Here is a 20395-nt window from a genome sequence, read left to right on the forward strand (position 1 = left end):
TTGGCCTTAAAGGTCTCTTTGTGATATTTCTTAGTTATTACCTTGTAAATAATGTGGTTTTCCTCTGTAGAGCTTCTTCTCCAGGCTGCTTCTGCTCTTCTGCTTCAACAACGACAGCTCGTCGTTAAACCAGCTGGAGTTGTTTTTCCGGATGCGCGTTCTGCGTTTCGGCGCTACTATGTCTGCTGTCTGTAGTAGAGCCTTGTTGATGGAGTTGAGTGTTTCTGTCGCTGTTTGATGTTGATCAATTGTTTTTATTTTGTTGTGCAATGTAGTTTTGAAGAGTTCCGAATGGAGCTTCTTCTTGGATCTTGTCCAGTGTGTTGTCAATGGGTTTGTTGTTTTTTTTAAGGGGGCGTTTGTAGTGACTTTGAATTTTATTGCATGGTGATCTGTCCATGGTAAGGGCTGATTTCCGAATATGTTAATTTCCAAATCTTGTCTGAAGATAAGATCGAGCGTGTGGCCTGAAATATGTGTGGGTCCATATACCAGTTGCTGCAGACCTAATCCTTCCAAATGGTCAATGCAGGCGTCAACGACAGGTTCCTGTGAGGAGTTGGCCCAGAGGTTGAAGGTTGAAGTAGCAGGAAATGTTTGATGTTTAAGGTATAGGTGGAGATAAATTCTGTCAATAACGTGAGGAGGTGTATTTTTGGTCCTGGTGGTCTATAGCAGAGTAGTATGTGAACGGTGTCCTGGGGATTTTTTTGGAATTGCAAAGTGAGGGTTTCAATAAATGGAAGTGAGGTCTGAAGGTCTGGTTTAGTGACCGAGAGGTGAGCCATGTAGATCACCGCCAGGCCTCCTCCTCTTTGCCCCACTCTGTTTTCTGTGAGAATGCGATAATTCTCTGGCACCAATTCTCCAAGAATGGTGTTACAGTCAGCTGTTAGCCAGCTTTCTGTGATGAAGAGGCAGTCAATGTTGTGTTGAAGGATGAAATTGTGGATTTCCTGTCGGTGCTTTACTGCCGATCTTTTGTTGATCAAGGCGCATGATATATGTTTTAGCTGAAGTGTAGACGTGCAATCTTTGACTGTCGATCCGTTCTTAACAGTTGCTCTTTCCTTAGTACTTGTTTGATGACGACTGGTAATGTTGGGGCAGATGTCCTTAGACCCCAAATGGTTTTTGCAGAGTATTGCAACTTAACCATAATCGCAGAATCGCCGAGGATGGTGATCCTGGTAAAGTGTTCGAATCACGATTAGTAATCAAAGACGGTGAGGATTTAGTGGTGGCCCCGATGAGCAGACCCCCACCTAACCCCCCCGTTGATCCAGAGGAAGGCGAAAAAACCCTAGCCGTGCAATGCCAATCAGCAGCGACAGGGAAAAAATTCCTTCCTGATCCCTCAGGGGCGATCGAATCAACTGAACTATGGCGGTGGAGTGTGGTTCTTACCTGTTAGAGCTGCAGATTGGTGATCCTGCTTGCCCTATGTTCTGCGACCGAGCGACTTGTGGAGTGAAAAAATGGCCAGTGAATTGATTGCTTGGACGGGCTGGAGGGGCAAAGAAAGGGGTAAGCGGGGGAGGGTAGTCTCTTTGCTGTGCTAGGAGGCTTTCCCAGGTAGATGCAGTAGTATGGTTTGTGGAATGATGAGGGGGGTGGGGGTGAGGGACACAAATGGCAAGCCTGGGGGCTAGGGGGAGGTGAAGCCAGATGAGGCCAGGGACCATAGGCTGGAGGCTGTGTGTGGAGGATCCGTAAAAGGAGAACTGGGAGCTTGATCCTGATCCTGGGAGCTGGAGGCTTGGATGCCAGTGAGCTTACCTGCCTAACCTTCCTCCGGCAGCAGGTGCTACAAACCTCACTGCAAGTCGGGCGAAGGAGAAATTACAATTGATTGATCCTCTCTCCAGCAACTTCAGTCATGTGATTGTTTGTCATGTAATAACAAACCAACAGTCCACTCACACATTCTGGGCACTTACCAGGCACCAACAATATTCTTATACCTCTATACAAGATTATACTTATACTTCTATGCGACAGAAAGATAAGAAAAAGCAAACTGAGATATCGGAACAATGTGTCAATCTATTTTGTGTATACACCTTTAAATAGCCACCCAGGACTATTAGACCCGTCTAGGATCTATCTATATGCGTTTCCTAATTGGATTAAGCTCTCATGTAGGCCTTGTGTGCATTCCAGACCACATATGGGTCTTCCACCGAGTCAGAATTTTCTAGAAGATAGTTTTTAAGGTGTAGGGAAATGTGCTGTAGACAGTGTCGTTCCTGCAGCAGTTTAGTGTTGCAGTGCCAGATGGGGGGTGAGAGGGAGACTCCCTTTTCAGCAACCGACATAGAAATGGCAGCATGGTCTGACCATGTGATGTCGTGAATTGTCACCTTTTCAACATGTTGTAACAACCATTTGTCCTTTAAGAACATATCAATACGAGAATAGGTGCCGTGTCTGTTCGAGAAAAAAGTATAGTCTCTTTCGCTCGTGTGGAGACATCGCCAAGTGTCGAACAGTTCTTCAGTGTGAAGCAGAGGTTGCAGTGCCAAATTACCTTTGGGTTTACCTCCGGATGTGTCTACTTTTGGATCCGAGGTGGTGTTCAAGTCTCTGCAGATCAGGAGGTTCCCATATTTCATGGATTTAGGTCTGTTGAACACTCTGTTTAGGAAACTAATTTGGAACAAGAAAAAGAACAGATAAAGTCAACTGGGTAATAATAAGAAATGGATCCATAACTGATCCTTGTGCAGACGTAACTGCTACTTGTAAGAGGAGGGGTATAGAGAATATGCAAACTGCGCTATCTTGACCCTGGAGATATATTAGGACTGTGTTGAATCAAAGACATGCGTTTCCACCGGCTTTCTTCTTGGCAGAGCGTTTGTGCGACACCACTTGCCAGTCGTTGTGCATGGGTTGCAAACCAGGGGGAGATGAATGTTGAATAGGTTGGTCGGGAAGTATACCCCATTTGCGTAAGACCGATAGCCCTTCGTCCAATGTGGACACATTGACAGTGACCTCATTGTGGGTTATGGTGAGAGTAGCGGGGTATTTCCATTTATGCAGGATATTGTGGTTCCTTAAAGCTTTAGTGACAGTCAGCAGGTTGCGACGTTTCTGTAACGTGTGTCTGGACAAATCTGGCAGCATTCTGATAGTGGCGTATTGCTGGGGGATACCCCCTGGCTTGCGTGAGGCCTGTAGGATTCTATCCTTAATATGATAAAAAAATTCAGAACATCTCGTGGGGTATCGTCAGGGAGAAACGCTGGTTTGGGGATCCTGTCTACAAGAAGATCCTGAGCAGATGCTTCTGGCAACATGGAGGAAAATAGTGTTTGGGCAAATTGTAGGAGCTGCGTGGGGGGAACAGATTCAGGGATTTCTCTCAATTTAAGATTGTTCCTTCTGGACCTGTCCTCGAGATCTGCGATTTTGTCTTTTATCCACTCAATGTCCCCTCCGTGCGCTGAGTGTGCCTCCACCATCGTGTTATATGAGGTAGTGTATTCCCCCATTTTGGTTTCAACCTGTTGCCCAGGGTTTGTACTTCCCTTCTGCATTCATTTAGGCCACTAAGCATGTCTGCTTGCAGGGAGGATCATAAGGATAGCAGCATCTCCTTCAGTGTTGTGTCCGATATAGGCCTGTCGGCAAGTCTGCTATGGGATCCCCCCCCCGTGATTGCCGGTTAGTTGTGGGGATGTGAGGCCTGCTTACCTCCATGTCATCCTCCGGCTGCAGCCTAATCGGACAGTCCCTCCACGGCTTTGATTTCACTGGGCTTCGGGTGGTGGGGCTAGGTGACCCCGAGGATGATCTGCTGGCCGGCAGATCCAGGTGGAGAGAACCGGGAGGAATCCCGTGGAGGTTAGGCTGCGCTCCGGGCCTGTGCTCCGTCCAAGCGTTCCCCGCGTCGCCGCCATTTTGGTAAGGTCCGCGTCCGGGATGCATAAGGAAACTATCCATTTTCTGCGGCTGCTGGGGCTTCTTACGATTCCTCGTCATCCCGCACGGTACCACAAGGATTTGCAAGCCTGATGTTGGCGTTTGGGGCTGCGGATGGTGCTGGTGGTCGCTGATGGCTGTGGATTATCTCCGGCGGACAAGCGGAGCTCCTGGGCTAAGCGTCCATCTTAGAGTCCGGTCGCCACGCCCCCCCCTCTATATGCGTTTCCAAAAACGCTTTATGTGTTTCCAAAACACTTTGTGTGTGCTTCCAAAGCACTATAAATTTGCGTTTCCAAAACACTTTATGTGCTTCCAAAGCACTGTATAATAGCCACCTAGGACTATTTAGGCCTTCCCAAAGCCTATTGTTCATGTTGCCTAAACACTTAATAAGTCTATACTTCCCCCACACAGATTTGAAATAAAGATGATTGTGAACATATGTCACGGCAAGGTAAAAAATAAATTTAACACCTACCGGACAAATGATCCTTGCACGACTACGCCAAAATTGTTGGGGTGGGTTTCAGATAGACCAAGATATGACCCAGTTGTTCCTTCGATCTCAGAACAGTACCGGAGACCCCTCTTTGGCCAATAATGCACGCACAGGCTTCGTTTCAGAGTGGTCTAACAAGTAGTATATTTGTCATGGCTTATATAAGATATTACAAGGCAAAATTCTGGTCACACAGTAGTTGTAAGTGTTAATATGTCAGAATCATTAAACAAGGTTATATCCAGACAATCTCGTGAGATGTTCTCAAAACATTGGAGCGAAATATAACACAGAAGATTGATAAGGAGTATTTTAATGAAAGAAACTTGTCTCTCCAAACTAGAACAACAAGATAGCTTGCAGGTTAAAAGATACAAAACATGGAAAAAGCATTTCAACATTTAAAGCAGAATACAAGTTAAATCCATTCTTGCTAATATGACAGCAAAATGGATGCTGGCTTACAAGATGGCGTAGAGAAGGTTCATTCTCATTCTCGTCGGCAATGCAGGCCACACCCTATGCGTTTTGTCACTAAAAGGACGTCATCTAGGGATTAGCTGCTGCATTCACGTCATTACGATTGCCCTTAAATAGTCCCGCGGCTACATCTTGACTAAGGGCTAAGGCGGGAAAAGGACAAAGAGAGCAAGCGCCACCACCATGTTAACTGCTGGAAACCATTGGAGCAAACAGGAGCCTAGGAGATGTATGTAATTCCGCCATCTTGTGGTAGAAATCAAAAGTGTATATTATAAATAGATAGACAAAACCACAGCGAAAGAGCGCACAAGCAGAGGAAGTCAGGGGAACGCTATAAACAATGATCATAAGTATTGATGCTGATTAAGTATCAAATACATAGAATCACACATCATAAAAATAAGATGCAATATAAGAAATCGCAAAAAAAACATTAAAAACAAATAACAAAATCTAAAATGATTAAAATTTGTAAAATAATTAAATGATGATAAAAGACAGATGAAACTAGGCATTATTAATGAAACAATTAATGTCTCAGTCTACATTTAAACCATGGGGCACATAAGATTTCATATTAAATATTTGTATCTCTCCAATGTGGGCAAAGTTTCTCAATCGGAATAGAGTACCCTTAAGTTGTTGATTATGATACTGGGCATAATGCTTGCATAAATTATGTTTGGGAAAACCCCTTCTAATGTTCCCCACATGTTCCTCCAATCTAACATGAAGAGCTCTTTTAGTATGTCCGATATATTGCCTAGAACACGGGCACTGGATAAGGTAAACCACACACTCTGTGGAGCATGTAATAAAGGAATCAATATAGTAAGTGATATTAGTCTGTGCAGACTGAAAGGTCTCACATTTTCATCTTTGAAAATAATTAACTTGACAGATCTTACATCTTTGACATTGAAAATATTAATTCATTTTGGGAGGATCAATAACATTAGGGGCCATCCTATGATGTAATAAAAATAATAAGAGGTCAGGAATAACAGGACCCAGAATTTTATTGTTTTTAAAGATGTTCCAATGTTTATGAAAGATCTTGTTAACTGAAAAATGTTGGTTAGAATAACCTGTAATAATGGAACATCCAAATCGATTGTCCATGATTTGATAAGCTCTTTCTGAACCGATTAACATCTGTTTTTTATCCATGTCTTCAACATTTTTGATAGTTTCATCTATATTTTTCTCAGAATACCATTTTTCTAAAAATCTTAATTTGAGAATCTGTGCCTGTTGTTGATAATCAGAAAGGGTGGTGCAATTCCTCCTAATCCGTTGGAACTGGCCTTTGGGGACAGCACTAAGCCAGGAAGGATGATGACAACTGGTTAATGGAATATAAGCATTCCGGTCAGTTTCTTTGAAATATGTGGTAGTTGTCAAATTACCATCCCTTACAAAAATTTTAAGATCGAGGAAATGGATTTAAGATTGACCCGCCTCATACTTCAAGCAGATACCCAGATTCAGTTTGGAAAATAAAGTCTCAAGTGAGGGGAGGTCACACTCCCATAAAAGCAAGACGTCGTCAATGTACTTTTTCCAAAGATGCAACTCCTTCGGGGGGTTAACATCAATAACCTCCCTTTTCCAATAGGCCATAAATAAATTCGCAAGGCTGGGGGTGAATTTAGCCCCCATGGCAACGCCACACATTTGTAAGTAAAAATTGCCCCCAAACCAAAAACAGTTGTGACTAGTTGCAAAAATCAAAAGGTTAACAATAAAATCCTTCTGTATCACTGATAGGGTAAGGTCTTGTTGGAGATAAAAACAGACTGCCTCTAGACCCTGTTCATGTGATATTATAGTATAGTATAGATAGGTAACATCCGCCATTGCCAAGATGAACCCCTCTCTCCAACTGCGGCATCCCGTAAGTAGGACGGAGTTGCAGTAACCAAGGGTTGCAAAAACTCATCAATGTATCTGCCTATTCGTGCTGTTACCGAATCAATGCCGTTAATGATGGGGCGGCCAGGTGGATTAGACATACTTTTATGAACCTTGGGTAGATAATATATGACTGGTACTCTTGGTGCCGAAGGCCCCAGATGTAATTTTTCTTTTTTATTTAGAACTTCTAAAGAAAAACCCTCATTTATTAAGGATAGAAGTTCCTTCTTGAATTTAACTGTGGGATTTGTTGCCAATTGTGTGTAAATAGCATTATCCGATAAAAGCCTGTTCATCTCTATCAAATTATAATTTTTTTTAAAATGACTATGCCACCCCCCTTATCTGTAGGGCATATAACAATATCATTCCGTGCACAAATTTGCTTTAAATTGGTCTTCATAGTTGCTTCTAAAACAAATTTCTTCATAGTTGCTTCTAAACCTTGGTGTTTTCAGGGCCACTATGTCCTTAAGTATCATCTCTTTAAAGATTTGTACAGAAGGGGCGATAAAACCAGGAGGATTAAATAAATAAAGTGTTCAAAAAATTAGTATGTCGAATTGATACTTAATTTCCAATATGAGAAGGAGTGGTTGGTGTAAAACTGGAAGGACCAACAGATGAGAGATCTGACCCAATGGCTTGGGGTCCGATAATAGAAGCAATTTGACTCCCATTCCCTATTGGATTAAGGATGAAATGCCTTTTAATATTCATTTTGCAAATGAATTTATGGGCATCAATGAAAGTTTCGAATTTGATAAGTTTACGGGGGGTAAGAATTTAAGGCACTGATCCGCCTCCCTCCTCTAATACCTCTCTTTCGTTGTGTTCCCTTTTGGGTCTGATGTTGGCCAAATGAAAAAAACGAGATTGGTCTGTTCTTCTAAAATTAGAGGCAGATTCCTGTTATTCTTCCCTATATCTGATTACATGATCAATAAATTGGTTAGGATGTCTTGAAATGATGCAAATGCAGCAGCTAATTTTAGTGACAAAACGTGTAGGGTTTGCCCTGCATTTCCTACGTCATCACGCCCTTCTCTACGGAGATAGACAGCTACGGCGAGCAAACAAGCATAGGATGCCCCGTGGAGACGCCATACTCGCTTCTGATTTTACTATACCACGCCAATCTTTGCTTCATATCTGTAAGTGCAATATCTTCTGGTTTATTAAACCTTTATATACATTATTATGCTATGGAGTTCTTTCTGTTTAAATTCTCCTGAGATACAAAGATTGGATAGAGCCTCTGCCACCCGGTCACCAGCTTTGGTCTATTGGGAGACCCTAATTCCCTGTGTTTGGAGTGACTGCCGTAATTTTTTCTGCACCATTATGGAATCATTATTTTAGAGACAAATTGTTTTTAAGATGAATTATTTCAATAATTGGGATTGATTTATCTGCATGCAGCATTTATTATTCGGATATCCTTTTTTCAGACTTTTACTTTTTCCTCTTCACAGTTGGCAAATGTTTTTTTTAATACATAAATTTTTTGTGCACTTATATATATATATATATATATATATATATCACATTTATACTTTTTAGAAGGCATTTTTGGTTACTCTGGTATCTGTTGTCACATTGATTTCTCTTTATTTATTGTCATATATATTCTGGTTCTCAGATATATTTACATTCACAAATATTTTATTTACTTAGTTTATGGATTCACTTTGGTAATTATTGTTACATCAATCTATTTTGATTCACCAATAATTATATTCTGTTTCACAGATCTATATAATTCATTTTTTATTCTTATTTTTTTACACTGGTTTTCATTAATTCATTATTCCTTAATATTGGAATTTTGATCATATTCTAGCGCTGTACCTCATTATTAGTATTTGTTTTGAGTTTTGTATCAAATCTTTGGTACCGGCAGCTGTTTTTCATATTCAATACTTTTTACCTAAAAAAAATACAATTTCTTCTCCTTCAACATTTTTCTAGCACAGGGTTTCTTTTTTTTATTTTTATTTCAAAAGTTATTACTAGTGCTTTACGTTACAAGATAGCAACATTATCTGTAGTTATGAAAGGCTTGATTCTGAATGGGTTAAAGCACTGAAAATCATCAATCCTAATTTAGACAATTCTGCTTGGGGAAAAAAAAAAGTCACTGACCCCGACGTGATTTGAACACGCAACCTTCTGATCTGGAGTCAGACGCGCTACCGTTGCGCCACGAGGTCATGTTGTGTACATATTCCTAGCTTGTCTCCCTAGCTGGCTATGTGCTGAACAATAGTGCATGCTTATTATACAGTTTAATAAACAACCATTACAGCGCAGATATTTTGAAATTCAGCAATTTGTCAAAAGACTTTGTTTAATGTGTACCATGTGTTCTATATATGTAATGTGTTCTATATGTAAAATTACAATTCTGACCTCAGCTAATTAGTTAGGGTTATACAATCAGATGCCTTCTTCTGTTCTAAATCTTGGACGGTCTGATACATATAGAAAAAAAAGGTATAGGAATGAAAATAGAGAAAACATAAAGAAAAAAAAAATGCTGTGGATTGTTGCTGCTCACACTTGGGGAACGTAGAGTCGACATAACACTTTAAAGCTATCTTCCTTCAGCAGTTTCCGTAGTGTAGTGGTTATCACGTTCGCCTCACACGCGAAAGGTCCCCGGTTCGAAACCGGGCGGAAACATTTTTTTTTTTTTTAAACTGTGTCCTTGTTACTTTTAAATACACTACTAGGTGTTTTTCAAAATCAATTGACTATCATTACAATTGACCCTACACATCAGGCTGACTCCGTAAGATAAGTGTCACAAACACCATGCTAATCCTTTGATTATCTTTAGATGTGCTATTGGACAAGAATTTTTTTTGCTCATGTTCCTTTAGAAAATGTTGAATGAACAGTTGGGATTGGCTCTCGAATGCTGAGTACTAATGATCCGATTATCGTACGACCGCCTCGAAAGCAGGATTTTTCATCCGATTTTAGGATCGTATGTACAGGGTTTAAGAGGCTTACCAGAGGCAGACTGAGCTGGGAGTTCCTGCCTTCTCTCTTACTCCCTTCCCCCCATCTGCCTAGCTGCGTAAAAGGGAGGAGGCAGCTGTCAGGTTTTATCTGACCAGTGTCCTGAAGGGCTTACACCACAGGGGGATCAGGCATCGTTAGCACTACTCGGGTAATTACATCCTGATTATGAAGGAGAGAGAGGAGGAATGCAATACAGTGAGCTGCTATAACTCTCTGTATACCTCATTGCCAACGCACCCAGTGTGCATTGTCATTGTGCGATATACACCAAATAAACAGTCCCTACAAGATTGACTCTGATGCAGATGCTACACAGATAACCTTAAAGATGAATATATTGCACTTTTAATGCATTACATTGAATCTAAACGTAACACATATGCGTCCATATATTAAAAGTCAACAGCTGCAGTATTTGTAGCTGCTGACTTATAATAATGTTTTTTCAATGGAACTTAGCTGCTTTTACACTGGAGCAGGCAGGTGTTGATGGTAAAACGCAGCTAGCTTTAGCGGCGCTTTACCGTCATTCTAGCGGCGCTATTCGGCTGCTAGCAGGGCGCTTATATCCCAGCTAGTGGCCGATGAAGGGGTTAAATGCTAACATGTAGTACCACTGCAGAAGAGCTTTGCAGGCGCTTCGGCAGCGGTGCCCATTCATTTCAATGGGCAGGAGTGGTGGAGGAGCGGTATACACCACTCCAAAGATGCTGCTTGCAGGACTTTTTTTTAACATTCTGCCAGCACAGCGCCTCAGTGTAAAAGCACTCGGGCTTTCACACTGAGACTGCAGGGGAGCCGTTTTGCAGGCACTATTTTTAGCCCAAAAGCGCCTGAAAAACACCCCAGTGTGAAAGGGGTCTAATTGTTAGATTTTATGAGATAAGGGGGGGGGGGGGGGAATCAGCCTAACATATCGGCCCAAAAAATCAGCATCCTATATCGGCCGCCGCGATTTCTAAATATTGGCATCGGCCAGAGAAAAACCCATATCGGTCGACCTTTAGTGTGTATGGTAGTGTTTGTTACTAAAGTCAGTCTTGCATATATATATAAAAAAGGCATCAAATGTATGTCTCAAATCAAATCAAATGTATCTCCGTTGAAAAATGTTAGGCCCCAGCGAGATTTGAACTCGCGACCCCTGGTTTACAAGACCAGTGCTCTAACCCCTGAGCTATGGAGCCTTATGTGTTATTACAAACTGACTATCTTTTTTTTTTCCTTGCTTTTTTTTTTTTTTAGGGTGGCGAGGAAAATAAATCTTGACGTTGCTTTGTCATAGGTCCTATCTACATTTATAGAACTTGTAGGTTCTTGTAGTCGTGGCCGAGTGGTTAAGGCGATGGACTTGAAATCCATTGGGGTTTCCCCGCGCAGGTTCAAATCCTGCCGACTACGATTTATTTATTTTTTTGCTTCTTCTGTCTCTCATCCAAATCATTGTAATTTGCTTGTGTTAGTCTAAGTAAATTTAACAGTAAATACATTTACATTTTGGGAACCTTGTCATTTTGGGAAAATTGTAAGACCTACTTACAAATAACTTGTTCTAAGTTCTTACAAATTCCCATTATTGCATTCACTTAGCTAAGAGCAAAACTAGGCACTGCTGAGATTCGAACTCAGGATCTCCTGTTTACTAGACAGGCGCTTTAACCAACTAAGCCACAGCGCCTCATATCAAAGTGGCTTGATCTTTCTGAGTTTTTTTTGTATATTCTTTTTCACATTAACGTTATTTTCTTTTTTAAATATATTCCATTTTATATATGGCGTTAGAGAAAATTGAGTACTGTCCGTGATACTTTTTTAATTTGCATTAACATATTGTTTTTCATGGATGAGCTTTCGGGGTGTGTCCCCTTCTTCAAGGTCCAAGCAATAATCTGCTTGGATCTTAAAGAAGGGGACATACCCCGAAAGCTCATCCATGAAAAATTATACGTTAGTGCAAATAAAAAAAAGTATCACGGACAGTACTCAATTTTCTTTGTCACAATTACACTAACACGGCTACAATAACCTGAAGTATATATGCCATTGAAAGCGTTGTGATTGTCAGTGCACCCACACAGCTGTCCATTAACACCAGGTTTAAATCAAGACAACAAAGTGTGAAAATAATCCAGCCATTACATCTAGGGACTGGTAAACTGCAATACTAGAATTTTTGGGGGGTTTAGATATGCGTTATCTGTTTATGTAAAGCATGCGAGAGTCAAACAATGGAACTAAAGTCATTGTGTAATGGCGCTGGACTAGTGTGCAGTCAGGAATGCCTGGAGGTGATCTGGGATGTATAGTCATGGGTGAGCCTCATTAGGTGGTAGCCACAGAAAAGCTCTCCACAAGATAGATTCAGATGGATGTAGAGGCGTGATTGATATACAAGGTTGTCCCATTTGAAGTTATTCTTAAAGTGTTTGTTACCCCCAACAATTCATATTCCTGATAGCTGCCTGCTGTACCATGTGTATGAGAAAGTATCCTGTTCTCCTTGTATTGCTTCTTTTAGGTAAAGTCCCTGGTGTTACAGCCAGTTGTTCTGCTTTCCTAATTAAAAATAGGCCACACTAAGCAGGAGAGCATACCGTGTTCAATTCTCTAGCTCTACTGGGAACTCTGCCTGCTATGCTCCAATGACCAGACTTGCACTGACCCCCTTCACTGGGAATGTAATTTTGCTTCTCCTCCCCCCAGCTCTTATGCAACTGAGAACAGAGCATATATGATCACTTAAAAAATTACAAATACCCTTTTTCCTTTTTTTATATCTCTATACATAAATGTTTTGTCTTTTATTTCTATTTCAAACTGAATGGGCTGTTTTACAAGGCGATCGTTTACAATTACTTTAAAAATGTTTTATTAGGCCCCTTTCACACTGAGGAGTTTTTCAGGCGGTATAGCACTAAAAATAGAGCCTACATACCGCCTGAAAAACTCCTGCCCAGCATTCTCAATGTGAAAGCTCAAGGGCTTTCACACTGATGCGATGCGCTGGCAGGAGAGAAAAAAATCTCCTGCAAGCAGCATCTTTGGAGTGGTGAGAGGAGCAGTGTGTATACCGCTCCTTCCCTGGGTCAAATGCAAAAGGAGTCCTGTACGTTCTGTAAAATGACGGAGAACCGGACATGCCACTTGAATCGTGAATTTCAATAGATATTTTTAAAAATAACTAACAGTTGTGACAACCTTCCATGTCACGTACAGGTAAGGATTACAAAAGAGTTTACCCAGCAGGGACACAGAGAGCAATTAAAAACCTGACAGGCTTTTTTTTACTGGCATTTACTGATCTTTTTTAGTTCTCTAAAATCCTTATTTATGCATTATATTTGGGCCAGTTCCCATGCTAGAATTGGTTTTGATGTCCTAACCAGACCCAAACATTTGTGAGGAGTGAGTTTGCCTCACATGGGCCACGATCACAAAGCGGTTCACATACCTCGAGTATTAAACTGGTTCCATAACTCTGCAAGGAAATTATGGATAAAAATAGAGGCATCCCCTATGTCCTCACCGTGGATTTTGCAATCGCTACAACATCAGGCAGACTATATACCTTCCTGTGTCCAAGCAACCCTTAAAATCTGGGAACGTTTGCTTTACATTTCTTTACAATCTTCTTATATAAGGCCGTTAACGCCACTTACAAATAATCCCGAATTCCCCCCATGATTGCGATCAAAGGTCCTTTCCTCGTTTGCCATTTTTAAAACAAATTTTTCAATAACTGATGTTATTGACTCAACTGTCCGGAAACTTTTGACACAATTGAATGAGTTCTTGCCTCACTTTCCTAGTAGGTGGCTATTGTATTTCCAACTCTGTAATTTCTACTGTATAACTCAATAAAAACAAGAGGATCTTCACTCCTCCCTTACCGTTTTTGAATCTCTATGTATACAACTTAATCCCCCTGTACATACTGTTTCCCTTGTTTGTAATTTTCTCCTAACCGAGATCTTTTCTGATAAACCACCCTATTTTGTGGAATGGGAAAGGGAACTAGGAGTTATTTTTACTGGAGGAAGGAGTTCGTAAATCCTGTATATGTACTCATAAATATATGTGTAGCGCCCTGCTCCTGTTGAACAGGCGCTGCTCTAAATTTAGCGGGGGTCTGAGCTGTTATTTGGCTCAGGCCAGAGTGATTAAGGGCAATTTAGCCTCTGTTCCAGCCATGGCTGTGCTGAGAGTATCCTCCATATCTTGCCTGGGGGTGTCATCACCACTCCAGGCCAAGGGTGACAGCAGCAAGGTCAGGGTGTATTGAGTGTTCCCCTCGGCAACAAAACAGTGGGAGTGGTCGCCCCACTGTGCATGCTGAGGAGGGGTATTTAAGGGATAGACGCCATTGGTGCGGGGTCTGTCATCCGCCTGCACCTCGTGGCCCACCTGGTCTGAGGTGTGCGTTCTGAATCCTAGTTAAGGGACCACGTTGGCCCCGGGGAGGTGGCTTTGCTTGTGGGCCCAGTTGTCTGGCTGGGGCCTGTGCTGAAGGGGTGATCCTGTGCTGTCGGTCCTGTGGGAGAAAGCCACTTGATGAAGGAAGCCAGGGGAGGACCTATCCTGGAGAGGGCCATGCAAGAGGCTGGTACCTTGGGAGAAGGCCTGGAAACTTAATTGAAGCATGCACCATACACCGAAAGGCTTGACAGTGTTGCCTGTCGGTTCTAAAGAAGCCAAACTAAAGAGATCTGGGTGCTGAATCCTGTGGCAGGGGATTCTGGACCAAAGCGTCTCATCTACAAAGGAAGGTCTGTGGCAGAGACTATACTTTGCTTTGTGCGTCATCCCGGCTGCTAGGCCAGTGAGAGGGACCTATCCGGGTGAGCAATACCCACTCTGGCTAGAGTGGCGACGAGAACTGTTTGCTGGAAACAGGAGTGTTTCCTTACTTTGGATTATGCATCTGAACCTACCTACCCTTCCACCCCTCAACCTTATTTTCTTCTGAAGTTCTCCCAAATAAATCCAAGAAAAAGAAGTGTATTGTGCGGACATTGAAATTCTTCAGACTCTCCTTTCACCCTGGACAGCGAGAACATAGAGGTAACGTGCCACCCAAAAATATAACCAGCAGCTCCTACGGGGATAGTGCTACACATGGGGTCTCGTCCGGGATAGGCTGTTACCTCTGGCAACAGAATTGGAAAGTATTTGCTTTATTGAGAGTCTGAACTTGGAGTGTTGACCTGTGTTCGAGAAAAGAATGGGTTAAGGTCAGGCTGTTTGGCGGAGACGTCGGCTACACGTGGAGCAATGTGCCAAAAAAGAACCAGAAGGGGGAGGAGCTCCCGCCCCTGCGTGAAGCGCGTGTTAGTGTGTCTGGCGCGAAAAGGACATTGATTGGCAGATCAGAGAGACAGGATCGCAGTGCAAGTTGTACCGATGTATTCGCTGTCATCAATAGGGCTGAGGCCTACCATGTTCCCGTCCGGAGCTAGTGTGAGTTCCACACTGTTGAGAGTCTTGCTGACAGACACGGGCATTCGCATGAAACCGCATGGGCATTTTGTCTTGTATACCAGCGGAAATGTGGAGGCGCTTGGTATGTTGTGCCCGAAGTGCGAGGGATTGGCAGTTCAGCTCCGACCTTTCGACCGATGCTTCCAGTGTGGGGAGTACTTATTCGAAGTGGATCAGCTCACCGGATCGCCCCGCGCCTATCGAGTGGACTGGATTACAGGCGCCGTCATTTCGGAAGAAGCTGCTCCCCGCCCTACGTCCAGATCTACACCTGCCTTGCCTGCTACTTTGAGTGACACCAACAAAGATGTCGCTATTGCAATGTTCCGGAGCCACCTGCAAATATTGTTCCTGAAAGTGTTTGCATGGCAGTTGTACCTATTACACCTGCCGGGAAGAAGGTGGGATACATGAAGGCTTCCCGCGGCGGCAGTCAAGGCCAACCCCAGCGTCTACCGGGACCGGACTCCGGGAGAGATGTTGCCCTTGTGAAGTCCACGTCGGTAACTGGTAAGCAGGCTGGGGATAAACTGACAGAAACTGTGCGCGCATATTTCCCTGCAGAAGAGTATGGGGGACTCTGATCTGGACTCGTTGTCAGATGCAGGAGATGACCACTGGTTTGAGTTCTCCGAGTTAATGTGGAACAAAAGATGGAGACCTGCCTCTACCCATAGTTCAGAGAAATGTTCATCCATAGACCCTGGGGAGACAACGCCTCGGGCGGAAACACCGGGTGTGCACTTAGAAGCTGTTGTTGATGCAGAGACTGTTTCTGGGGGAAAAGATGCACTTACATCTGTTCTTAAAAGGTCACCTGAGGCATGTGTAATGTCGGGACTGGAGAGCCCCCGCACGCTACCCAAACTCGCACGCTACCCAAACTTCACAAAGGTGTAGCTTTGCTCTCCCTTAACTGTATATAATATTAGCAATAGGATTGTTATGCGTGTTTGTCTCTTTCTGTTTTCTTTTAGGTAAGCTGATCTTCTATCAAGACTGCTGGAGAATGGGCGGGTTAGATAGATAGGATGTAAATTTGTGGAATTGTTATAACATGATAATGTATACTGTGTTCCTATTTCTTTCTTCCCTTCCCCATCCATGTTTAGGGTTCAGGTGCTGGCACTCAGGCTTGAGTGTTATTGTTCCCGACACTGGGGACAGTCTTTTTCTAGTGGGGGGAGTATGTAGTGCCCCGCTCCTGTTGAACAGGCTCTGCTTTAAATTTAGCGGGGGTCTGAGCTGTTATTTCGCTCAGACCAGAGTGATTAAGGGCAATTTAGCCTCTGTTCCAGCCATAGCTGTGCTGAGAGTATCCATCATTGCTCGCCTGGGGGTGTGTCATTACCACTCCAGGCCAAGGGTGGCAGCAGCAAAGTCAGGGTGTATTGAGTGTTCCCTTCGGCAACAAATCAGTGGGAGTGGTCGCCCCGCTGTGCATGCTGGGGAGGGGTACTTAAGGGACAGACGCCATCGGGTTTGGGGTCTGTCTTCTGCGCCTCGTGGCCCACCTGGCCTGAGGTGCGTGTCCTGAATCCTAGTTCCGGGACCACGTTGGCCCGGGGCTGTATCTTCGCTTGTGGGCCCAGTTGTCTGGCTGGGGCCTGTGCTGAAGGGATGATCCTGTGCTGTCCGTCCTGCGGGAGGAAGCCACTTGATGAAGGAAGCCAGGGGAGGACCTACCCTGGAGAGGGCCATGCAAGAGGCTTGTACCTTGGGAGAAGGCCTGGAAACTTAATCGAAGGATGCACCATACAGCGAAAGGCTTGACAGTGTCGCCTGTCGGATCAAAAGTTCTAAAGAAGCCAAGCTAAAAAGATCCGGGTACTGAATCCTGTGGCACGGGATTCCGGACCAAAGCGTCTCATCTACAAATGAAGGTCTGTGGCAGAGACTGTACTTTGCTTCGTGCGTCATCCCGGCTGCTAGGCCAGTGAGAGGGACCTATATGGGTCAGCAATACCCAATCTGGCTAGAGTGGCGACAAGAACTGTTTGCTGGAAACAGGAGTGTTTCTTTACTTTGATTATTCACCTGAACCTGCCTACCCTTCCACCCCTCATCCTTCTTTTCTTCTGAAGTTCTCCCAAATAAATCCAAGATAAATAAGTGTATTGTGTGGACATTGAAATTATTCAGACTGTCCTTTCACCCTGGACAGCGAAAAAATATAGGTAATGTGCCACCCAAAAATATAACCAGCAGCTTCTACGGGGGTAGAGCTACATGTGGTTGTGAGTCAAATACAGGAACAAAACTACAAAGTCATCACAAGATGGTATCGCTGCCCTTGGGTATTGCATAAATTATTCCCAAATACATCTGACCAATGTTGGCGATGCCTATCTCATATAGGTACCATGCAACATATATGGTGGAGTTGTCCTGCTTTGTGCCCATTTTGGGATAACATTTTTAAAATATGTAGTGCTTTTGCTCAAGAGACAGTGCCCCAAACTCCCTAAATAGCACGATTATCCATGTTTTCAGACTCTGTTTCAAAAGTTAAGAAGGGGGTTTTCCGTTTCTTTTTAGTGGCTGCCAGAGCGATAATTCCGAGATAAAAATCGCAGATCGGCGCCATTACTAGTAAAAAAATAATATTAATAATAAAAATGCCATAAATATATCCCCTATTTTGTAGATGCTATAACTTTTGCGCAAACCAATCAATATATGCTTATTGCAATTTTTTACCAAAAATATGTAGAAGAATACACATCGGCCTAAACTGAGTAAAACAATTTTTTTATATATTTTCTGGGGATATTTATTATAGCAAAAAGTTAAAAATACTGCTTTTTTTTCCAAATTTTAGCTCTTTTTTTTTATAGTGCAAAAAATAAAAAATGCACAGGTGATCGCAGGTGGACGTCAATTTTGTTCAATTTTGGGTACAATGTTGCATGACCACGCAATTGTCAGCTAAAGTGAAGCAGTGCCAAATTGCAAAAAATGCTCTGGTAAGGAAGGGTATAAAATCTTCCGGAGCTGAAGTGGTTAATAGCAGAATGAGTAACAAAGTTAAATAAGCTTATGAGGATGGAGGGATTATTGGTGCAATTAAGCCTCGTACACACGATCAGTCCATCCGACCAGAACGGTCTGAAGGACCGTTGACATCGGTTAACCGATGAAGCTGACTGATGGTCCGTCGCGCCCACACACCATCAGTTAAATAACCGATCGTGTCAAAACGCGGTGACGTAAAACACAATGACGTGCTGAAAAAAACGAAGTTCAATGCTTCCAAGCATGCGTCGACTTGATTCTGACCATGCGTAGATTTTTAACCGATGGTTGTGCCTACTAATGGTTTTGACCTATCGGTTAGGAATCCATCGGTTAAATTTAAAGCAAGTTGGCTTTTTTTTAACCAATGGTTAAACAACCTATGGGGCCCACACACGATCGGTTTTGACCGATGAAAACTGTCCATCAGACCGTTGTCCTCTGGTTAACCGATCGTGTGTACGAGGCATTACACGACGGATATTCTCATTTCCAAGACATATGTTTTTATGAAAAAAACAGATTTTGCAGCTTTATTCTAGCTTCATAGAACAGGGGTCCTCAAACTTTTTAAACAGGGGTCCAGTTCACGGTCCCACAGACATTTGGGGGGCCGGACTATAGTTTAAAAAAATATGAACAAATTTCTATGCACACATCTTATTTGTAGTGCAAAAAAAATGGAAAAAACTATTTAATATATAAAATAAACTATTTTAATCAACAAACGTATTAGTATTTCACAGACTCCCCTCATCACAGAATCCCCCCCTCCCCCCCCCCCATCACAGACTCTTCTTCATCACAGATCCCCCCCATCAAAAGGCCCCTATATCAGGTCATCCATCACAAAGCCCCTCATAAAAGATGCCCCATCACAAACTCCTCTCCATCACAAAGCCCCCCGTAACAGACACCCTCCGTCACAGACTCCCCATCAGTCTTCCCCATCACACTTCTTCCAATCACCCATCACAGACCCCCCCCCCCATCACAGAGGCCCCCACCCCGCTGCTACCTCAATCACACAAGACATGAAGCAGGGCAGGTCCGGACAAAGGCCAGGATTTTGCAAATGAAAGGCAAGTGATTGATTGCTAGGACCGTCCTGCTGCCTAGTAACCAATCGCCCGCTTCTTAACGCAAAAGGTCCCGTCCTTTGTCTGTCATGTTTCTCGTCTTGTGTGATAAAGGTAGCAGAGGGGAGGGGGATTGCTGCAATTTTAAAGGGGCAGTCCGCGGGCCGGGTAAATCATACTGGCGGGCCGGAGTTTGAGGACCCCTGTCCTAGAACTTCTCCACCTGACCCCAAAAACCTTATTCTTTTATATAAGAGTATTATCATGTCGTTTCTTCCCCCCCCCCCCTCTTTTCTTATTCTTTTTATTTATTTATTTATTTTGCTTTTCCCCATATTAGTCATGTTTTTTTAAATGCTTAATTATCTCAAATATATATGCAATTCTATCCCAATATTTTTTAGGGCAACTTTATGTCAAGATCTGTGGGTATATCATCAAAGTGTGTTACCCTTAGTTCAACAGGTGTTGTGATAAAGACAACGTTGACCATGTTTTGAGTTGAAAGAATGAATTGAGTGATATATGTGAAATTTTGCAAAGTCAGAAACACTGAATGCACATATAATTTTTTTTTTACTTTTTTGGCAAGAAAAACAACAATGTAAAATTAGATTGATAAGAACATTGGTGGCACAAGAACAGATCCAGAATAGTTTTTTTTAAATGAACAAAAATATTCCACACTCTCAGGTGTGTCAGCACAATTAAACATAACATACTGTACATAACCAAACACACCCTATTCATTCTGCACCCACACAGAAGGCAGAGGAAACATATTGTGCACATTTGCCACTTAATAAATTAAAGCAGTGTTAAACCCAAAACATAAAATGTAGTATATCAGAAAGCTTACCAATCATTAGATCTGGTGGCTGCATTTGTTTTTCTTAGACTTTTTCTGTCTGTTTTCAACTGGTGATCTGACCAGTAACACACCTCCAGTATTACAGTGCTC

General features: G+C 42.8%; 5 non-coding genes across 5 annotated transcripts; 2 read left to right on the plus strand and 3 right to left on the minus strand.

The window, feature by feature from the left end:
• Window positions 1-8973: 8973 nt before the first annotated feature.
• On the minus strand, window positions 8974-9045 carry TRNAW-CCA. The gene has a single exon. It is a non-coding gene; the product is annotated as a tRNA-Trp (tRNA).
• Window positions 9046-9444: 399 nt separating this feature from the next.
• TRNAV-CAC lies at window positions 9445-9517 on the plus strand. The gene has a single exon. It is a non-coding gene; the product is annotated as a tRNA-Val (tRNA).
• Window positions 9518-10976: 1459 nt separating this feature from the next.
• Window positions 10977-11049, minus strand: TRNAT-UGU. The gene has a single exon. It is a non-coding gene; the product is annotated as a tRNA-Thr (tRNA).
• Window positions 11050-11181: 132 nt separating this feature from the next.
• On the plus strand, window positions 11182-11263 carry TRNAS-UGA. The gene has a single exon. It is a non-coding gene; the product is annotated as a tRNA-Ser (tRNA).
• Window positions 11264-11466: 203 nt separating this feature from the next.
• TRNAT-AGU lies at window positions 11467-11540 on the minus strand. The gene has a single exon. It is a non-coding gene; the product is annotated as a tRNA-Thr (tRNA).
• Between the last annotated feature and the right edge of the window lie 8855 nt (window positions 11541-20395).

This window comes from Rana temporaria, chromosome 11, assembly GCF_905171775.1.
Source record: "Rana temporaria chromosome 11, aRanTem1.1, whole genome shotgun sequence".
Lineage (NCBI taxonomy): Eukaryota > Metazoa > Chordata > Amphibia > Anura > Ranidae > Rana > Rana temporaria.